This window comes from Panthera uncia, chromosome C2 (assembly GCF_023721935.1).
Source record: "Panthera uncia isolate 11264 chromosome C2, Puncia_PCG_1.0, whole genome shotgun sequence".
In the NCBI taxonomy this organism is placed as follows: Eukaryota; Metazoa; Chordata; class Mammalia; order Carnivora; family Felidae; genus Panthera; species Panthera uncia.
Window position 1 is genome coordinate 109498115 of NC_064810.1, and position 15637 is coordinate 109513751.

General features: G+C 36.6%; 1 protein-coding gene across 11 annotated transcripts in view; it reads right to left on the reverse strand.

Annotated features, from left to right (window-relative positions):
* MBNL1 (muscleblind like splicing regulator 1) overlaps window positions 1-15637 on the reverse strand; it is a 205460-nt gene that overhangs the window by 155941 nt on the left and 33882 nt on the right. The window lies entirely within an intron of this gene.

Sequence of the window (15637 nt, forward strand, 5' to 3'; positions counted from 1 at the left end):
TGCTAGTGCACAGGTGTGCCTTCCCTCTCTCTCCCTCCCTCCCTCCCTCTCTCTCTCTCTCTCTCTCTTCCCCTCTCAAAAATAAATAAACAAATAAAATTCCGATAGGCTCAATTCCCTAATCATCAAGTGGTCCCTTACCAGAAGGATAATGAAGGAGTGCTGGTTAGGAAACACACTATTGCCAAAGATTAGAATTTCAAAAGCAACTCGCTAAACTGCCTCAAATTAGGAAATGATTATTGTCCCTTCTGCATTTTATATATAAGACCACCAAATAAAACAGGAAGCCTCTGTGCAATTAAAAAGCAAACTTTGATTCGATTCCCGTTTCAGGCAAAATTTTTAAAAAAATGAAAAGGCTTAAGATCATCAGAAGATAAATATTACAACAGTGGGCTGTACTTTGTGTACATGGTCACTAGCTTCATACCTAATTAGATCCTCATCCAGTCCTTACTACAAAGTTATCTTCCTGGAAGCTTTTGCAGCCACTATCAATTTAAGTCACTATCAAAACTTCCCTGCTTCTCAACACAAGCCCAGACTTGCCAGATCTTTGCCTTGCTTTATTTTTCTTCATAGCACTTGTCAGTATTTGGTGTAATATTACGTGCCTATCTTTCTATTTGCTTATCTTCTACCTTTGCATTAAAATCTAAGCTCCACAAGAGCAGGCAGTTGTCAAGCCAGTCCTCTCCTAAATAGCCGGCACCAAAACAGTGCCTGGCTCAGAAGCCAGCAACCTACCGGGACACTAGTTTACAACTATGATCTACAAAGTTACAATGCCCATTTGATACATTGGCAATGTCACCTTTATAACTGAATGAAACCAGCCTCAAACTCCACTCACTGGAAAGAAAACATCAGGCAGTGAAGTTAACACAAAACTGTATTCATATACCTCCTCAATTATGAACTTGATGGAAGATATTCTTACCCACAGAATAATCTGAAACAGTTACATGTGGCTTTGCAAATTTAAAACACGTAAATAATTTATCTGTGAATTTCTGACAGAATCAGTTTTCAGTTCTGGCAAAAGAAGAGAAAATCTGCATTTTGTTCCTGATGATATTCAAACAGGCAGTCTTTTAACATTTCCCTCTATTCTACAAGAAAGTGTAATGACATAACACTACAAATGCCTCTCCACCACGGTTCTTCAGGAAAAAACACTAAGCCTATTTAGTGTTTTGCTTACTCTACATATCACACAAAGAAGTCATCTTGTTAGCCTTAGGTAGTCATTTCTGATCTGTCCCTATCATTTAATATCTCAAAATAATAAACAGGAAATCAGAACACAAACTACAATAAAATTAATAATGCTGGTATGTGCTCAGGAGCTAAACAGTAGAAAAAACAAATCTTACCATCCTGGCAATTTTCAGGAAGAATGGTACATTGACTCAACTGGAATCTATCAATGTGAAATTAACCTGACAAAACTGGGAATGCCAAAAACTGATATTGTTATTCCCCCTGCAATGCCGTAATTACAAACTTTAATTCTAAAGTTTATTCAGATGAGTTATATTTATCTGACATAGTAACTGCGGGCCAAAATCTTAGTTTTAAATTTTTAACATCTTTTGAGTAACATCACCTAGTTTCTTAAAAGACTGGTGGTACCTCTGCCTAAGACATTTTTAAATGTGACCTTCGCTGCATGAGAAATGGTAGCCAATTCATCTATAGGGTACCCTAACAGTGTTACTGCACAACTCAAAACTAACTATGAAGGTGATTAAGGAGAAAGCTGAGGAAATACCTCCCATGGCTCCCTGTACATCAGTGACAACTGCTGCGTGTGCACCTCCTCGTCCTACTGTCCCAACCTTCCTTGCAGGGCAAAACTCATTCTTACAACTGGTGGCCATTAAGGTCTTCTCTATAATTAACCTGCGCCTGTTTTCCATTTGAGCAAGCTCAATTATTTGAGCTAAATTATAAAATCAACATGAGAAGAAATGATAAATTGCATACACACACACACACACACACACACACACACACACACACACACATATATATGGTATATAAGGAGTGTTGGTTAGGATAGACACTATTGCCCAAGATTAGGATTCCAAAAGCAATTCGCTACACTACACCCTAATTAGGAAAAAAAAGATTGTACACACACACACACATACACACAGAGGGAGAGAGGGGGAGAGAGAGAGAATATATATACACAGAGAGAGACAGAGTGAGTGTGTGTGTATATATATATATATATGTGTGTGTGTGTATACATGTATACACATATATATATGTATACATATATACATATATGTATACATATATATATGTATATGTATGTATACACACACACACACACACACACACATATATATATATGGAGAGACAGAGATAAAGAGAGAACCAAAAATAAACTATACCTATTAGAACCCTTAATCATAGTTGTCACACTTTCCAGAATTTTTAAAATCTTAATGTGGCAATAGCTCTCAATACTATCAAGTATATCTGAGTACAAAAGCTTCACCTTATCAGATAAATCTTGAATTTCCAGGTAAGTCTGATTTAAAACCTAACATAGTGGCCTCAATCCGGGAAATTTCACCGACTTATTTCTACTGAAGACTACCCAAAATACATTGCTTAATTATTAATCATTCTGAGAAAATTAAATAAAATGTATGTTTATAGAGACATCTAAAATAATTATTCTTCAGACTATAATGAATGAAACCAATTATAAATATACTCTGGTATTACATGAGTGTATCCAATTAAATGAATTACTGGACTTCTCATGACACAACACAATACATAAATATCTCCTTTCTATTTCATCAGCAAAACTCCCTATCATTTTATGAATGTATCTCTTATTGCAAAGTTTGCAAATACTCAAGCCATAAAGGTTTAATATTATCATCCTATGGATTTTTCTATTGATTTCTATTGACCTTAAAAATTGCCTTGTATACAAATAATCTCAAGTTTACTCTTAATAATATACCAATGTTAAATGCATTTATTCTGAGTAACAATAAAATATGAGAATCTGTTTAACTTGAGCTTTTTTAAAAAAAAATCACAAATTCACACAAACATACAGATAAGAATTGTATTTGCCTTAATTAATAGGGAGTCAAGATCCAGTTGTTTTTCCCTGATTTAAAGGAGGAAGACATGTGACAAAACAAGTTTATGCACTGACAACTCATATTTTCACTGCAATGTAGCTTAAGTATCATTTGAGAAAGGTTCCATATAACTTACAACCTTGACTGGGTCTGAGATAAGCATAACCACAAATTATGCTCATATTACTGTGATGGCTATGTAATAATCCAGAGCTTCATACTGTATTTTGTAGAAGCCTAGAATTCCAAAGGCAGCTCCCAGCTCCATAGTTCTTTAAAAGAGACAGGTAATAGGCAGGCATATTTTGTTCATGCCTATCTCAACATTTTTCATAAGGCTTCATTTACAAAATTTTTTATTTGAATGTAGGTGACACACAACATTACATGAGTTTCAAATGTACAACATAGTGATTCGACAAGTTTATACATTATACTATGTTCACCAAAGCATAGCTACCATCTGTCACCATACAATGCTATCATATCACTGACTGTATTCCCTATACTTTTATTCCCATGAATTACTCATTCCTTAACTGGCGGCCTGTGTCTCCCACTCCCATTTACCCATTTGGCCCATCTTCCTACTCCCTCCCCTTGGGCAACCATCAGTTTGTTCTCTGTATTTATAGGTCTGACACTGCTTTTTGTTTGTTTATTCATTTGTTTTCTTAGATTCCACATGTGAGTGAAATCATATGGTATTTGTCTTTCTCAGTCTGACTTACTTCACATAGGATAGTAACATCCCTCTAAGGTCTATCCATGTTGCTGCAAATGGCAAAGCCTCATCCTTTTTATGGCCTTGTACTATTCCAGTGTGTGTGTGTGTGTGTGTGTGTGTGTACGCACCCATGTGCGCAAACATATATGTGTATAAATACACCAACTTTTGTAAAAAAGAGAAACACACTGAGAATCTAGAAATCTGAAAACATAAGGTTAGCTGGATAAGAAGGTAATTTGTTTCCATGATATCTGCTTTTACATCTATATATACATTGCTTACCACACCTCTGTGTCACTCAATGTCCTTGAATTTGTAACATATTTAAGAACTTAAATCTCATTAAATATGCATCAAATGATAACGCAGACCTAGAATCTCTTGAGTCACTCACTCACAGGAACTTTTGCAGACATACATGAAAATGTCATGTCCTCGTGGAATTGATATTCAGAAAGAGATGTCCAATAAAGTAAAAACGTATCGTGTGCTGTGATTAGGACTATGAAAATCAAGGATTGTCATTTTAGAACTGTAAAGACTGAGGAGCAAATTAAAATTTGAACCAGATACTGTTTAAATTTTGAGCTTCTTTTCTCCCTCCATACTTAGACTTCCATACCTCTAGTGACTACAATAATCTAAATTATTTCAAAGTCATATAACAATTTGCACTCATAACTATGGTTCTGCTTTTTTTGACATCCTGAGACGTATGGTATAAATTATAAGGCTATTCTCCATATAGAGATAGATGTTACTAAATAATGGAAGAGATAGTAAAATGCAAATTAAAATGGTGTACAAAAATCTCTAGCAAGTAATTTACATGAATCATATACATCAAGTCTGTCTTCCCTCCCTCCCTTCCTTCCTTCCATTGATTTTAGACATTGCTAAATGAATGCATTTTCAATTGTAATAAATTTAAACCATACAGAAGGGTTTTATTGAAAGTCCAACTGAATTCCCCCCCACCTTGCTCCGTTGCCAAATCAGACCCCCTATTATCCCAAAGGTAACCACTATTATTGGTATGGTATACCTAGTCCTTCATGCATTCACATACAGACATACACATCTACACACACACACACACACACACACACACACACATACAGTTTATCGTTTTTACAGAAGTAACACATACTAAGCATATTGTTCTGAGGCTTGCTTTCCATGATATACGATAATGACTTTTCTTTGTCAACACACACGTCGATGTAAGTAGTTTTTAACAACTATGTACTGCTCCACTCTATGTCCATTCTTTAATAGCAGCCACCTAAGTTAATGCTCATTTTTCACAAGCAATGCTGCAATGTATGTATAAAGCTATTCTTAGGTTTTGAGTGGCTTTAATAACATACTTAGAACATAATGTATATGCATATATTAACTCTGAAAAACAAATTCCATCCAAGAAAACGTTTCCCAGTATGTACTTATACCAACAACGAACATTGCTTTTCTATATTGCTTACTCCCTAAATCTAGACCTTAAAAAGATACAATCCCTAAATCTAGATTGTAAATTTCTATAGTGGGAATAGGGCAAAGGTATGACTGGTCTTTTCTCCTACAAATAGAACTTAAAGCCTTGTCTTTTTATTTTGCAAAATATTTCCAACTGTTAGCCCTTCGATGGCAGCTAATCAATGAGACATTTGTAAAATCAGTTTTTCAACTCCCATTATTTCAAAATAAACCATTTCATTGCTAAAACAATTATAACGTTTATATTTTGCAATTATTTGCTAAAGAACAAGGACTGGGAGTCTGAATGTTTGGGTTGACAGGAGTATCGAAACGGACAATATATAGTTTACCACTCTTTTCTTATTAATAGAAACAAACGTGTAGTTAGAAGAGTCTGCAAGGCATGTTATATTTGGACAATCACTGACAGCACAATGTCATGTGATTAAGGGAATGCTTTTTGTTTTTTTTACACATTATTTCTACAAATGTCAGAAATATCCTGCTCCCCCCTCTCCTTTTTTAGACACGAACTGGCTAAAGGAAATGGTTTCTGACAACTTCTATAAATAAGGCAAGGCATTATCCAACTAGCTAAGGCACAATAGAACTCTGGTGAACTCATGTAGGCCTAAACACAGTTTCCCGTGTGGTCATTTCCCCAGAGGTTGGCATGCCTCATGTAGTAATTTCTGACCCTGGATCAGACTGTTCTCCTGAAGTGCCACGACCATGCAATTAAAACGAACAAGGTAAGTATATACTCCTGCATGATTTTGCCAACGGACAAAGGTCCTGTTAGATAATCAAACATTCTCCCCTCACTTTGCCTTCCTCAAACTCTTCCCCAGTTGTTAAATAACAGCTTCCAGGATAAAGAAGATGTAAGATGGCTCGCTGGCAAAATGTAGGCATTTCCAGTGCTTTTATTCCTTTGACAATGTGATTTTACCACGGTGTCAGAGTATACATAATTGTCACACTTCTCATATGAGATCAAAGAATTTAATGTTAGGATTTTGTACTTTCAAAAAGAGCATATGTACTGAACACACTATCAACAAGCTAATGTGGCAGCTGAGGTTTGGTTCCTTTGCTAAATAGAAAAAGGACACCCGTTTCTCAGGTACTTTAATTGCCCATAAGGTTCTATACATCCCAAAAAAAGCTGTAAGACATGAGGAAATCTGAAGAGCCAACTACACCCTTCTAATAAGACCGTGATTAAAGTTGCATGTGTTTCTGTCAGCAGCCTGTGCACTTAAAAAGCAATGACCACCTTTCCATGGGAAAGCACAATGCACTGACAGCTGCTAATAAACTCAGAACTGCCCACATTTGTTACCAGCAACACCTTCTTTTCCTGGGATTCTGATGCTCCAGAAAGATTCACTATCTGAATCAGTCACCTGGGGGTAACTGCTATAAATATATATTCCTAGGACCTACCCTAGACGTACTAAGGAGAGAGACCAGGAATCTACCTTTTACTTTACTTTACTTATTTATTAACTTAATTAATTAATGTATTTATTTTTGAGAGAGCGAGTGAGCAGAGGGGCAGAGGGAGAGAGAAAGAGAATCCCAAGCAGTCTTGTGCTGTCAGCGCACAGCCCGATACGGGGTTCCATCTCATGACAGTGAGATCATGAACTGAGCTGAAATCATGAGTCAGACACTAAACTGGCTGAACACCCAAGAACTCCAGTAATCTACATTCTAACTGAACTCCTTCAGGTTATTCTTAATGTCATAAAATTTTGGCAATTATAATCAACTGAAGCTAAAATATTACTTCCACCAAAGACTGTTTACTACCTTTGTACTAAATAATTTCCTTAAAGCTCAGAGTATCTGCCTGGAAAAAGATAGATTGAGATTTGATAACATGCTTTTTGAATATATTCTGTCAACTACTTCAGAAAGCTGACCTACCTGCAAAATGTTATACCAAAAAAAAAAAAAAAATCCTGTTGTATTCATTTTTTAAAATACTATTTTAAATCAGGCACCATACATGCTCCTCAACATCATTCTAAGATACTATTCACCATATCCTACCACTCGTCATGTCTCAAAGCACTTACGTTTTTTAATCCTGTTTCAATAGTTCACTCCGAGTACGCAAAAGCTACTTGGCTTATAAAAAATTCTCCCCAGTATATCTGAAGGAATACATTGGATACATTTAAAGAGGAATCATGTAGCAATCTTAAAACTTCCTATGGTTCCATCATTTAGATGTCAAACCATTACATATAAACACACACATGCTAAATTCTTTAAAGACAGTAATATTTAGATTCCTTATTTTTTATTTATAAGAATAATTTAGAATAGCAAAATTATTTTGCAAAAAGATTTTAAAAAATTAAGCACCTATTCTATCACTGCAGTATAAGATTAACTGTTAATAGTATATAGATAAATGTGAAATGAGGATTAATATATGAATAGGTTTGTGTGTGTGTGTGTGTGTGTGTGTGTGTGTGTCTGTGTGTGTGTGTGTGTATCCAAAGAGTATGGAAATTTTTTTATCCGGGAATCAGTCAAATCATTTTCTTTGTATGTAACGAAATACTAGCTCTTAATTTAAAGTGAGGGAAAAACGTGGTACTAAAGTTAATAGGAGGAAAAAGAAATTCTTTAATCTTCTTGCAATAAGAACCACTTTACTTTGGATAAAACTACAAGCTGTGCTCCTTTGGTAAGTAATAACCCTTGAAGAGATGAACTTTTGAGAAGTTGGCTTATGCTACATTTCTTTTTGATTTACATATAAAATCTGCAAGGTATTCATCTGATTCTTTAAGCAAGTTTCTGCTGGAAGAGCCATGTAGAAAAATTTACTACCCCCACCCCAGAATTCGTAACATTCTCTTATTGTACAAGAGAGCAAATATTTTATATATTGGTATACAATTTATTTTTGTCTGGCTTTTGCCATTTGATCAACACAACTCTAAGAAATGGTGATATTACCTTGCCCGTTTGTGAACAAATAGATTGAAGCTTGTATGGTTAAGTGACTGACTCACCAAAGTCCCCTAAGCCAATTAAATGGAAGAATCGGGACCCCAAATCACGTCTTTTGATTCCAGATTTAAAACTGCATTCACAACACATGATAGCAATTTAAAATCAAGCTTTGTGGAAATGATAATGACTGTGAATATAACAGGAACAGAGAGAGACCGGGACTGGAGAGGGATATGGCAGAGCAGTCACGACTGCATCACCTGTGGTTTGTGCTAGTATTTAGGTGGAGAAAGCCTTGCATACAGATTTTGAAGGAGATAACATGGTCCCTTACAGAGTGGAGACATGGATGCTATTGTCCTTGCATGTGCATGGGGTATGCACCAAACACTAATAATGCACACTTAGGGACGTGAAAATTATAAACCACGTCTATCAGCTTCTTCTTAAGTCTGTTAATCAATTTTAATCTAGTAATTAATACATTACAGGGTTGTAAGTGCTCAGTAACTGATTTGAAGTTAGTTGTTGAGGAAGAGGTCTTTGAGCATGATTTTATTCTTATTTGTCTGCCCTCTGAGCAAGAAGAGCCTACATTTTCTTCAGAGCTTTCATTAGAAGAACTTAAAACATATTAGCAGAAACCTTCCATATAAGTAAAATGAAATGCTGCTCTAAGTATAAAACTGAGTATGTGCTAAGCAAGTATGCATATAGTCAGGCTGATCTATATCAACTACTAAAACAGTGTTTGAAAACCAGTGAAGGGGATAGAGTAACTGTCTAAAACACTTCTAAGCCATGTAGAGTCAGATAGATTTTTTTGACAGCTGTTGAAATCATAGAAAAGTATACTAGAGAAAAAGTGCTGAGGGTTTGAAATGGCATTAATGATATGTTTCTTTCACATGTAACAAACCTGTTCTGTATTATATTAGTTACCTTACAGCACAGAGAAATGGTAATTATTAAGTTGCTTTCTAATCTGAAAGCACCAAGTCAAAGCAATTAAGAAGTTGCTTATTTATTTTTTTAAACATTTATTCATTTATTTATTTTTAGTTCTCTTTTTTTTCTTCTCTACTATCCTGGAAACAGAAATGTTTTCCCTAAAGAAATCCAAATACATCTGACACGTATAATAATCTTATTAAATGAATAAATATATTCATCAAAAATAAACAATACCTAGATAAAATTATATCTATGTATTGATTATATGAACAGTTTATCGACGACCTTCTGTATGTAACCTAGACACAGAGGTAATACATGGACCCAGCTATGAAGAGTTTACTGCTTAATGGGGAACATGAAACAAACACACAAATAACTATACATTAAAAAAAAAAAAGAAAGTGAAAAGTACACAGCAGAGATAACAATAAAGCCTGGTGAGTTAAAGGAGAGAGGGGTCAGGGGTGGTTTGGTGATAAGAGAAGACATCTGTGATGGAAAGACAGGAGGAGGAGTCTCATTGGGTTAGAGACAAAAAGGAAGGGCAATCCAGACTGCAGGAACAGACAGAGCAAAGACAGGGCCATGGGAAGGCCCAGAACACCAACACTGGGGGAAGTGGTCTATATGCAGCGCCCATATGCAACGGGCCTGGCAGGAGATAAAGCTGCATTTGGGGACTGGAACCAAATCAGTGAGGGCCTTGAAGGCCAGGCTGCAGAATTTGGCCTTCGCTTCTTAGTTAATTGGAATTCATCCATTCCAAGATTTCACCCAAGGATAGAGTCGGAATATTTAGCTAACTACTCTAAGGGCTAAGAATAAGGCTGCACACCGGGACACGACAAGATCTTATTAAATAAACTCGGGATTCTTCTACTTCCTCAAGCTTCTGCTTCGGTTGCCAGCAAGCTGAGAGATAAATTTAGTGCTCAATTTCATCTCAAGCACTTGGTTCATCTCTTTTCCTTCTAATTGATTTGTTATGTCTCTCGTTTACAGTCCTATTTTATGCGCGCTTTACTGTTGTAAGCCGACTCACATCCCTTTTTGATGGAGCATGCGTCACACATAAATACAATTAAAGTAACGTTTGCTCTGCTACCAGGTAAGGTTGTAGATGTACTTTTAAGGTTAAAAGTTTCAGAAGAGAAAGGAGAAGTTAAAACTCGCCATCAAGCATAGCTCACGCTTCTAAAAATATTTCAATGAAAGATGGCCACCTTGGATTAGGATACCCAATGTCTGCAGTTGACAACTGCTCTAAAATCTACAACTGTTGGGTTCAACAACCTATTTTTTTTTTTTTTTTTTTTTTTTTTTCCGGCGGTTTCCTTTTGCCCTTCCCCTGTAACTGTGTTTTCGCACCAGATGCCTCAATGACCTTCTGAAACTTACAAGGCTTCCAAGGCTACAGATATTTTCAGCTGTATCAGCCCTGGCTGTCACAGCATTCTGCATGATACTGAGTGGCAAAACTGGAGCCTCCTGTACGAGCCTGACCTTTTAAACTCACAATATTGTGCTGCCACTCAAAATTGAGTTTTCTCTTTCTGCATTACTTTGTGATACCATTTCCCTTGCGTAATTGTAAAATAGCATTCTAAGCATAAAACGGTACTTTTCTTTACGTGAAACTACTTCACTTCTACACAGGAAACCTAACACGGATAGAGGCTTTAAAATAAATATTTATTGACATCTATAAATAATTTTTTTTTAATTTCTAAAAAGATTATTTAAATTTTGTGGCAATAAGAACTATAATGTCATTATTTCTGCAATGGCCAATTTGAAATTTGAGAGATGTCTAAATTTTATAATTACATTTTCATAATTACATCTGCTTGTGTTAACCATTATGTATTCAATGCCTAGCACAGTGCCTAGAATATAAAGGAACCCAAATTAATATTTAAGTGAATGTTGCAGAATCTTTCACATTTAATTATTCTTCATTTATCATAGAACTATTGGGCTGAAATACAGGTGCTTAATTTTCTTGCCAAAAAAATTAGTACATCAGCATGGGGTATTTCTCTTTAAAAATATGTCTGAGAATGCTTGGTACACAAAGGGAAAATATTTTTTGAATACATGAATGTCAGGTCACTTATAAACAGAAAACTGTTGCTGTGGGACTAGGTTAAAGTTTAACAGCAGTGGATGAAAAGAGCAGTGGAAATCAATTCATTAAGACACAGATTAAGGTTCTTAATAATAGTATCTATCAACTATTTAATCTCAAGCCTTCAAAACTACTGGAGTGATAATGTATTCAAAATGATACATGTATATTAGAGTATCTTTTATTTCCATTTCCTGCTATGTTTTCACAAGTCTTCCTTGTAGCCAGGGCAGAGAACCACAAAATGATATTAAATAAATATTTCAGAGCCAAATTCATAAACTAACATTGGTTGGTGAATGTATCCCTTAGCCTCATACATTTATTCTATTCCATTTTTAGCTATAACGTCTGTGCTACTTTGTAATCCTTTATGGAATATACATGTACATATGGATTAACACACATAGATGCACACAAGACACACACATGCACACACTCTAATTACCCTGATAGGGATTTGAGGGAACATGAGAAGATTTAATCAGAAGATTAATCAGTCTTCAAATGACTGTCAATTTTCAATAACATTTGTGATTATTTTAAGGTTGGCAACAGATTTCTGTATTTTAGTGATGAGAGAAATGAAGTGAATTCCCTAATGCTTTCAATAATGCAGCTGAATAAATTGGGAGAGTGTCTGCAATACTGTCTTTGGGCTCAAGACACTTCTTAAAATGGGCCACTTAAAGCCATCCAACTGAGCCACTGGCAGTGTGCTATGTCATTCAGAAGTGACATCAGAAACTTCACAGGTGCTAAAAGTAGATTTCGCTGATCTTGGTGAGTGTTGGGGCAAAGGGTATTAGGTGTGAGTAGAACTAATATTATGCAAACCACACTTGATCTAGCTCTTTTTCCCAAGCCAGCAAAACTCCAAAAGTCCACTTCCTGGTCTCTGCTGTTTTGTCTGACCGTATTGCTTCAAAACCCATTTTTCACATCTTCCCTTCTTCGTTAGGTCTTTCCAGAACAAACTTGGGTTAGGCCTCAAATCTCTACTGCTGTCAGTATTTGTGTACTTCATTCACAGCATACTGAGGGAAACAAACAAACAGACAAGAAGCCAAACTGCTGGGTTAAGATCTCAGCACTCGCGGTACCTTCCTACGTGACCCCTGAGCAAATTACCTGACCTCAGCTTCACCAAGCCTCCATTTTCTCACCTGTGAACCAGAGAGAGGGAAGGCACCGCATAAATCTCACAGTGCCGGGAAAGAACCATACATGGTCACATATGTAAAAGAATAAGTGCCTACCAAGTAAGTGGCTATTTTTGTAATTATGACGATCGCTAATGGTCTGGCCCTGTTGTGATTTTGGTTGTTTTTCTTATTTCACTAAAAATGGACTTTTCTCTCTAGGCTATCAACTTCAAAAAAGCAGAAACCATATCCTTCATTTCTCTTGAAAATGTCAGTCAAAATCTCACGGTGGAGTTTTTTATGCAGAGGGCTCTAAATAAATGTTTATGATTAAAAATGAATAGTAGTAAGCCATGAAATAAAAATTCTGAGTCTTCTAACCCAGCCTGCAGATTAAATCCTGGAAACAAGGGATGAACACTTCACAGCTGAATGGGGTCGTACAAAATACGCACAGTTGCACTTTCACCATTTCAAAGTTTGGAAGCTAGCCTACAAAATACAGCTTTATTTCCTGCACACAAAGAAAAAGCTGGAGGAAAAAGAGCATCGTGTGCATATCCAAAACCCTTTGTCATTAAAGTAAAATACAACACACCTCTCTCTTACAGATTTTTCCTTTCTGTTAACATAAAAGTCGCAGGCTCTGAAACTTGACTGTCAATACTGAGTGATTTAACCTCCTACTCAAGGAGTTAGCATTAAGAAGCTTCGGATGAACTATGTGTCCCCATCTTTCTCCCAAAGTGCCAACATCCGAAATCAAGCCATCGTTTCTGTCTCATCTAGGATGCCACTACATTTGGGTCATGCTGATGTATCCAATCCTTACACAGAAAAACAAGCACCTTAAGCGTTGAATCACATAACTAAAAGGAACTGTGAGTCGATTTTGTCTTTCCTCCAACATACAGAGCACGTAAAGAGTTAACGTGTCTACTGGACGGTTTTAGGCAAATTCCACACTCTGCCCACAAGCAGCCTATTCTTGGCTCCCGTGCCCACTTTGTTTTGCCCGTACATTACTTGTGAATATTTCAATCACTACACTGGAAACTACTTTGAGAACAGAGCATGTCTTACCTCTGCCCGGGACAGGATAAAGGGGTACGACAAGCAGCACGTGGACACTGTGCTCAATCGGTATTTGCTACGTGAGAGGGTTTTCCTTTGAGGCCCAAAACAATGGCAAGAGCCTTCCATTTTCCTTCCCTAGACATTATATAATTTCATTTGCTGTGTGTTCTAAACAGCTCTGTAAGAGAGGAATTTGTTAGCAAAGTGACAGGTCTCCAACAGAACACGTCTTCAGTTAATAGCTTCTCTCTTGAAATCCTAAGCTGTGCCACACAGTGGCTGAGGGCACACAGACTGCTGTGTGAACATGATACAACACGAAAGCATGAAATAACCACATCAGGAAGATAAATGAATTTAGCGTGTGCTCTGGAGCTACCCCTATCATTTCTCAGTGAAAATTTTATAGCATCACATTATTGGTGTGAAAGTAAATTATCTCCTGAAACTTCACAAAGCTTCCTTGGAGAGCCTCCCGAAACGCAATGTTGTAACAGGTCACACCATTGCAAGCCCTTTTCATATCTGCTGAAGACAGGAGGCCTAGGGTGTTTTGTTTTGTTTATAAATCTAAGAAAGAGATTATAAGCATTTGTCAAACCATAAGCCAAAGTCAAAGCAGAAAGACAAAAGTTTATTTGGCAGCCTTTTAAGTTAAATTTACGCCTTCCTGACTTGTGTCATTTGTGGTATGGGTGAAGTTTTAAAATTACTGTATCGTAACTATACCCCTTGCATCCCCAGCAGAATCATCAAGAGGTAACAAAAAATTCTGTTCTGAAATAAGAAAAGACAGGGGTTCAGTTCAGTTTGGCTGCTCACCAGCTGTGTGACTTCAGGCAAGCAGGTTAACCTCTCTGCGTCTCTGTTTCCTCACCGCTATCAAGAGAATGATGGCTCCTGCCACGAAGGCCTGTTCCCTGTTTAACACCATTACCAGGTGATTCTTTCAAAAAAGAATATAAGCTGGCAATGTCTCACAGAGAAGACACTCGGATATGGTAGCTGGCCTCCTTACTTTCCCCCTGTTCATCCCGTTTCCTTACAAACGCTGAACAGATAGACAAATTTCTCCTCCACACAGCACACCTTGACTACTAAGTTCCACTAAGACTTCCTTTCTTTGGATTTTCTTCTTTCCTTGACTTTCCTCCTTTGGTACTCAATAGTATAGCACCAATACTCAACTGTACTATTCACTTTTCATGTCTTTCTCTTCAGCTCAATTACACGCCAACGAAGAGAAACTAAGTAATTCTCCTTTGGATCCTCTTCTGCCCTACTATATAATCCCTTGACTCTAATAGGTACTCAAAGTATGTTTGTTAATTGGTTATTTAGCATAACACAAAGGATGAACTGATTTCCCTGTATGGCCTTATGGTTAACATAGCAGAATAGCTTTTTACGTGAAAAGACCTCAGCACTTAGCAAACTTTGATCCATTACTGAGAAACAGACACAATATTTTCTCCCAACACAGTATTAATTGCTCCCAAAATAATATTTACTTTCAAAAACCCATCCTCAAAACTCTGTTTCTCTGAGTCATTTCCCACATGCAATTTTCAGTAAATGTAGGTCCCCCAGAAAGTGTCGTGCACAATTCTGCTTGAAGGATAGATTTTTCAACAGTCTCAATTCTTCTGGATATTTCAAATTAGTTTTTGAAAAGGTCATGCAATACCTCAGAGAGACTCTATACCTGGGTCAAAGATCTGCTTGTATTCCCTGTTGTTCACTTTTGCTATGCTCGTCGTATCTCTCAAAGTCTTCTGGATGGGGCATTTAAAACCAAATATTATCTAATGCCACTAAACTGACAATGCAGCTTTCCCTGAAATGTCTGAGCAATGAAATTCAAATAATGGCTCAAAATAATTTGGAGTAAATTTGTCTAGTTAAAATTAGCCCAATGAACAGAGAAAGCAAAGAAGAATTTCTAATTTTAACACCATTTAATCTTACTTAAAAAAATGAACATTTTGTGAACATTATCTTAACAGTGCAACTGAACAGA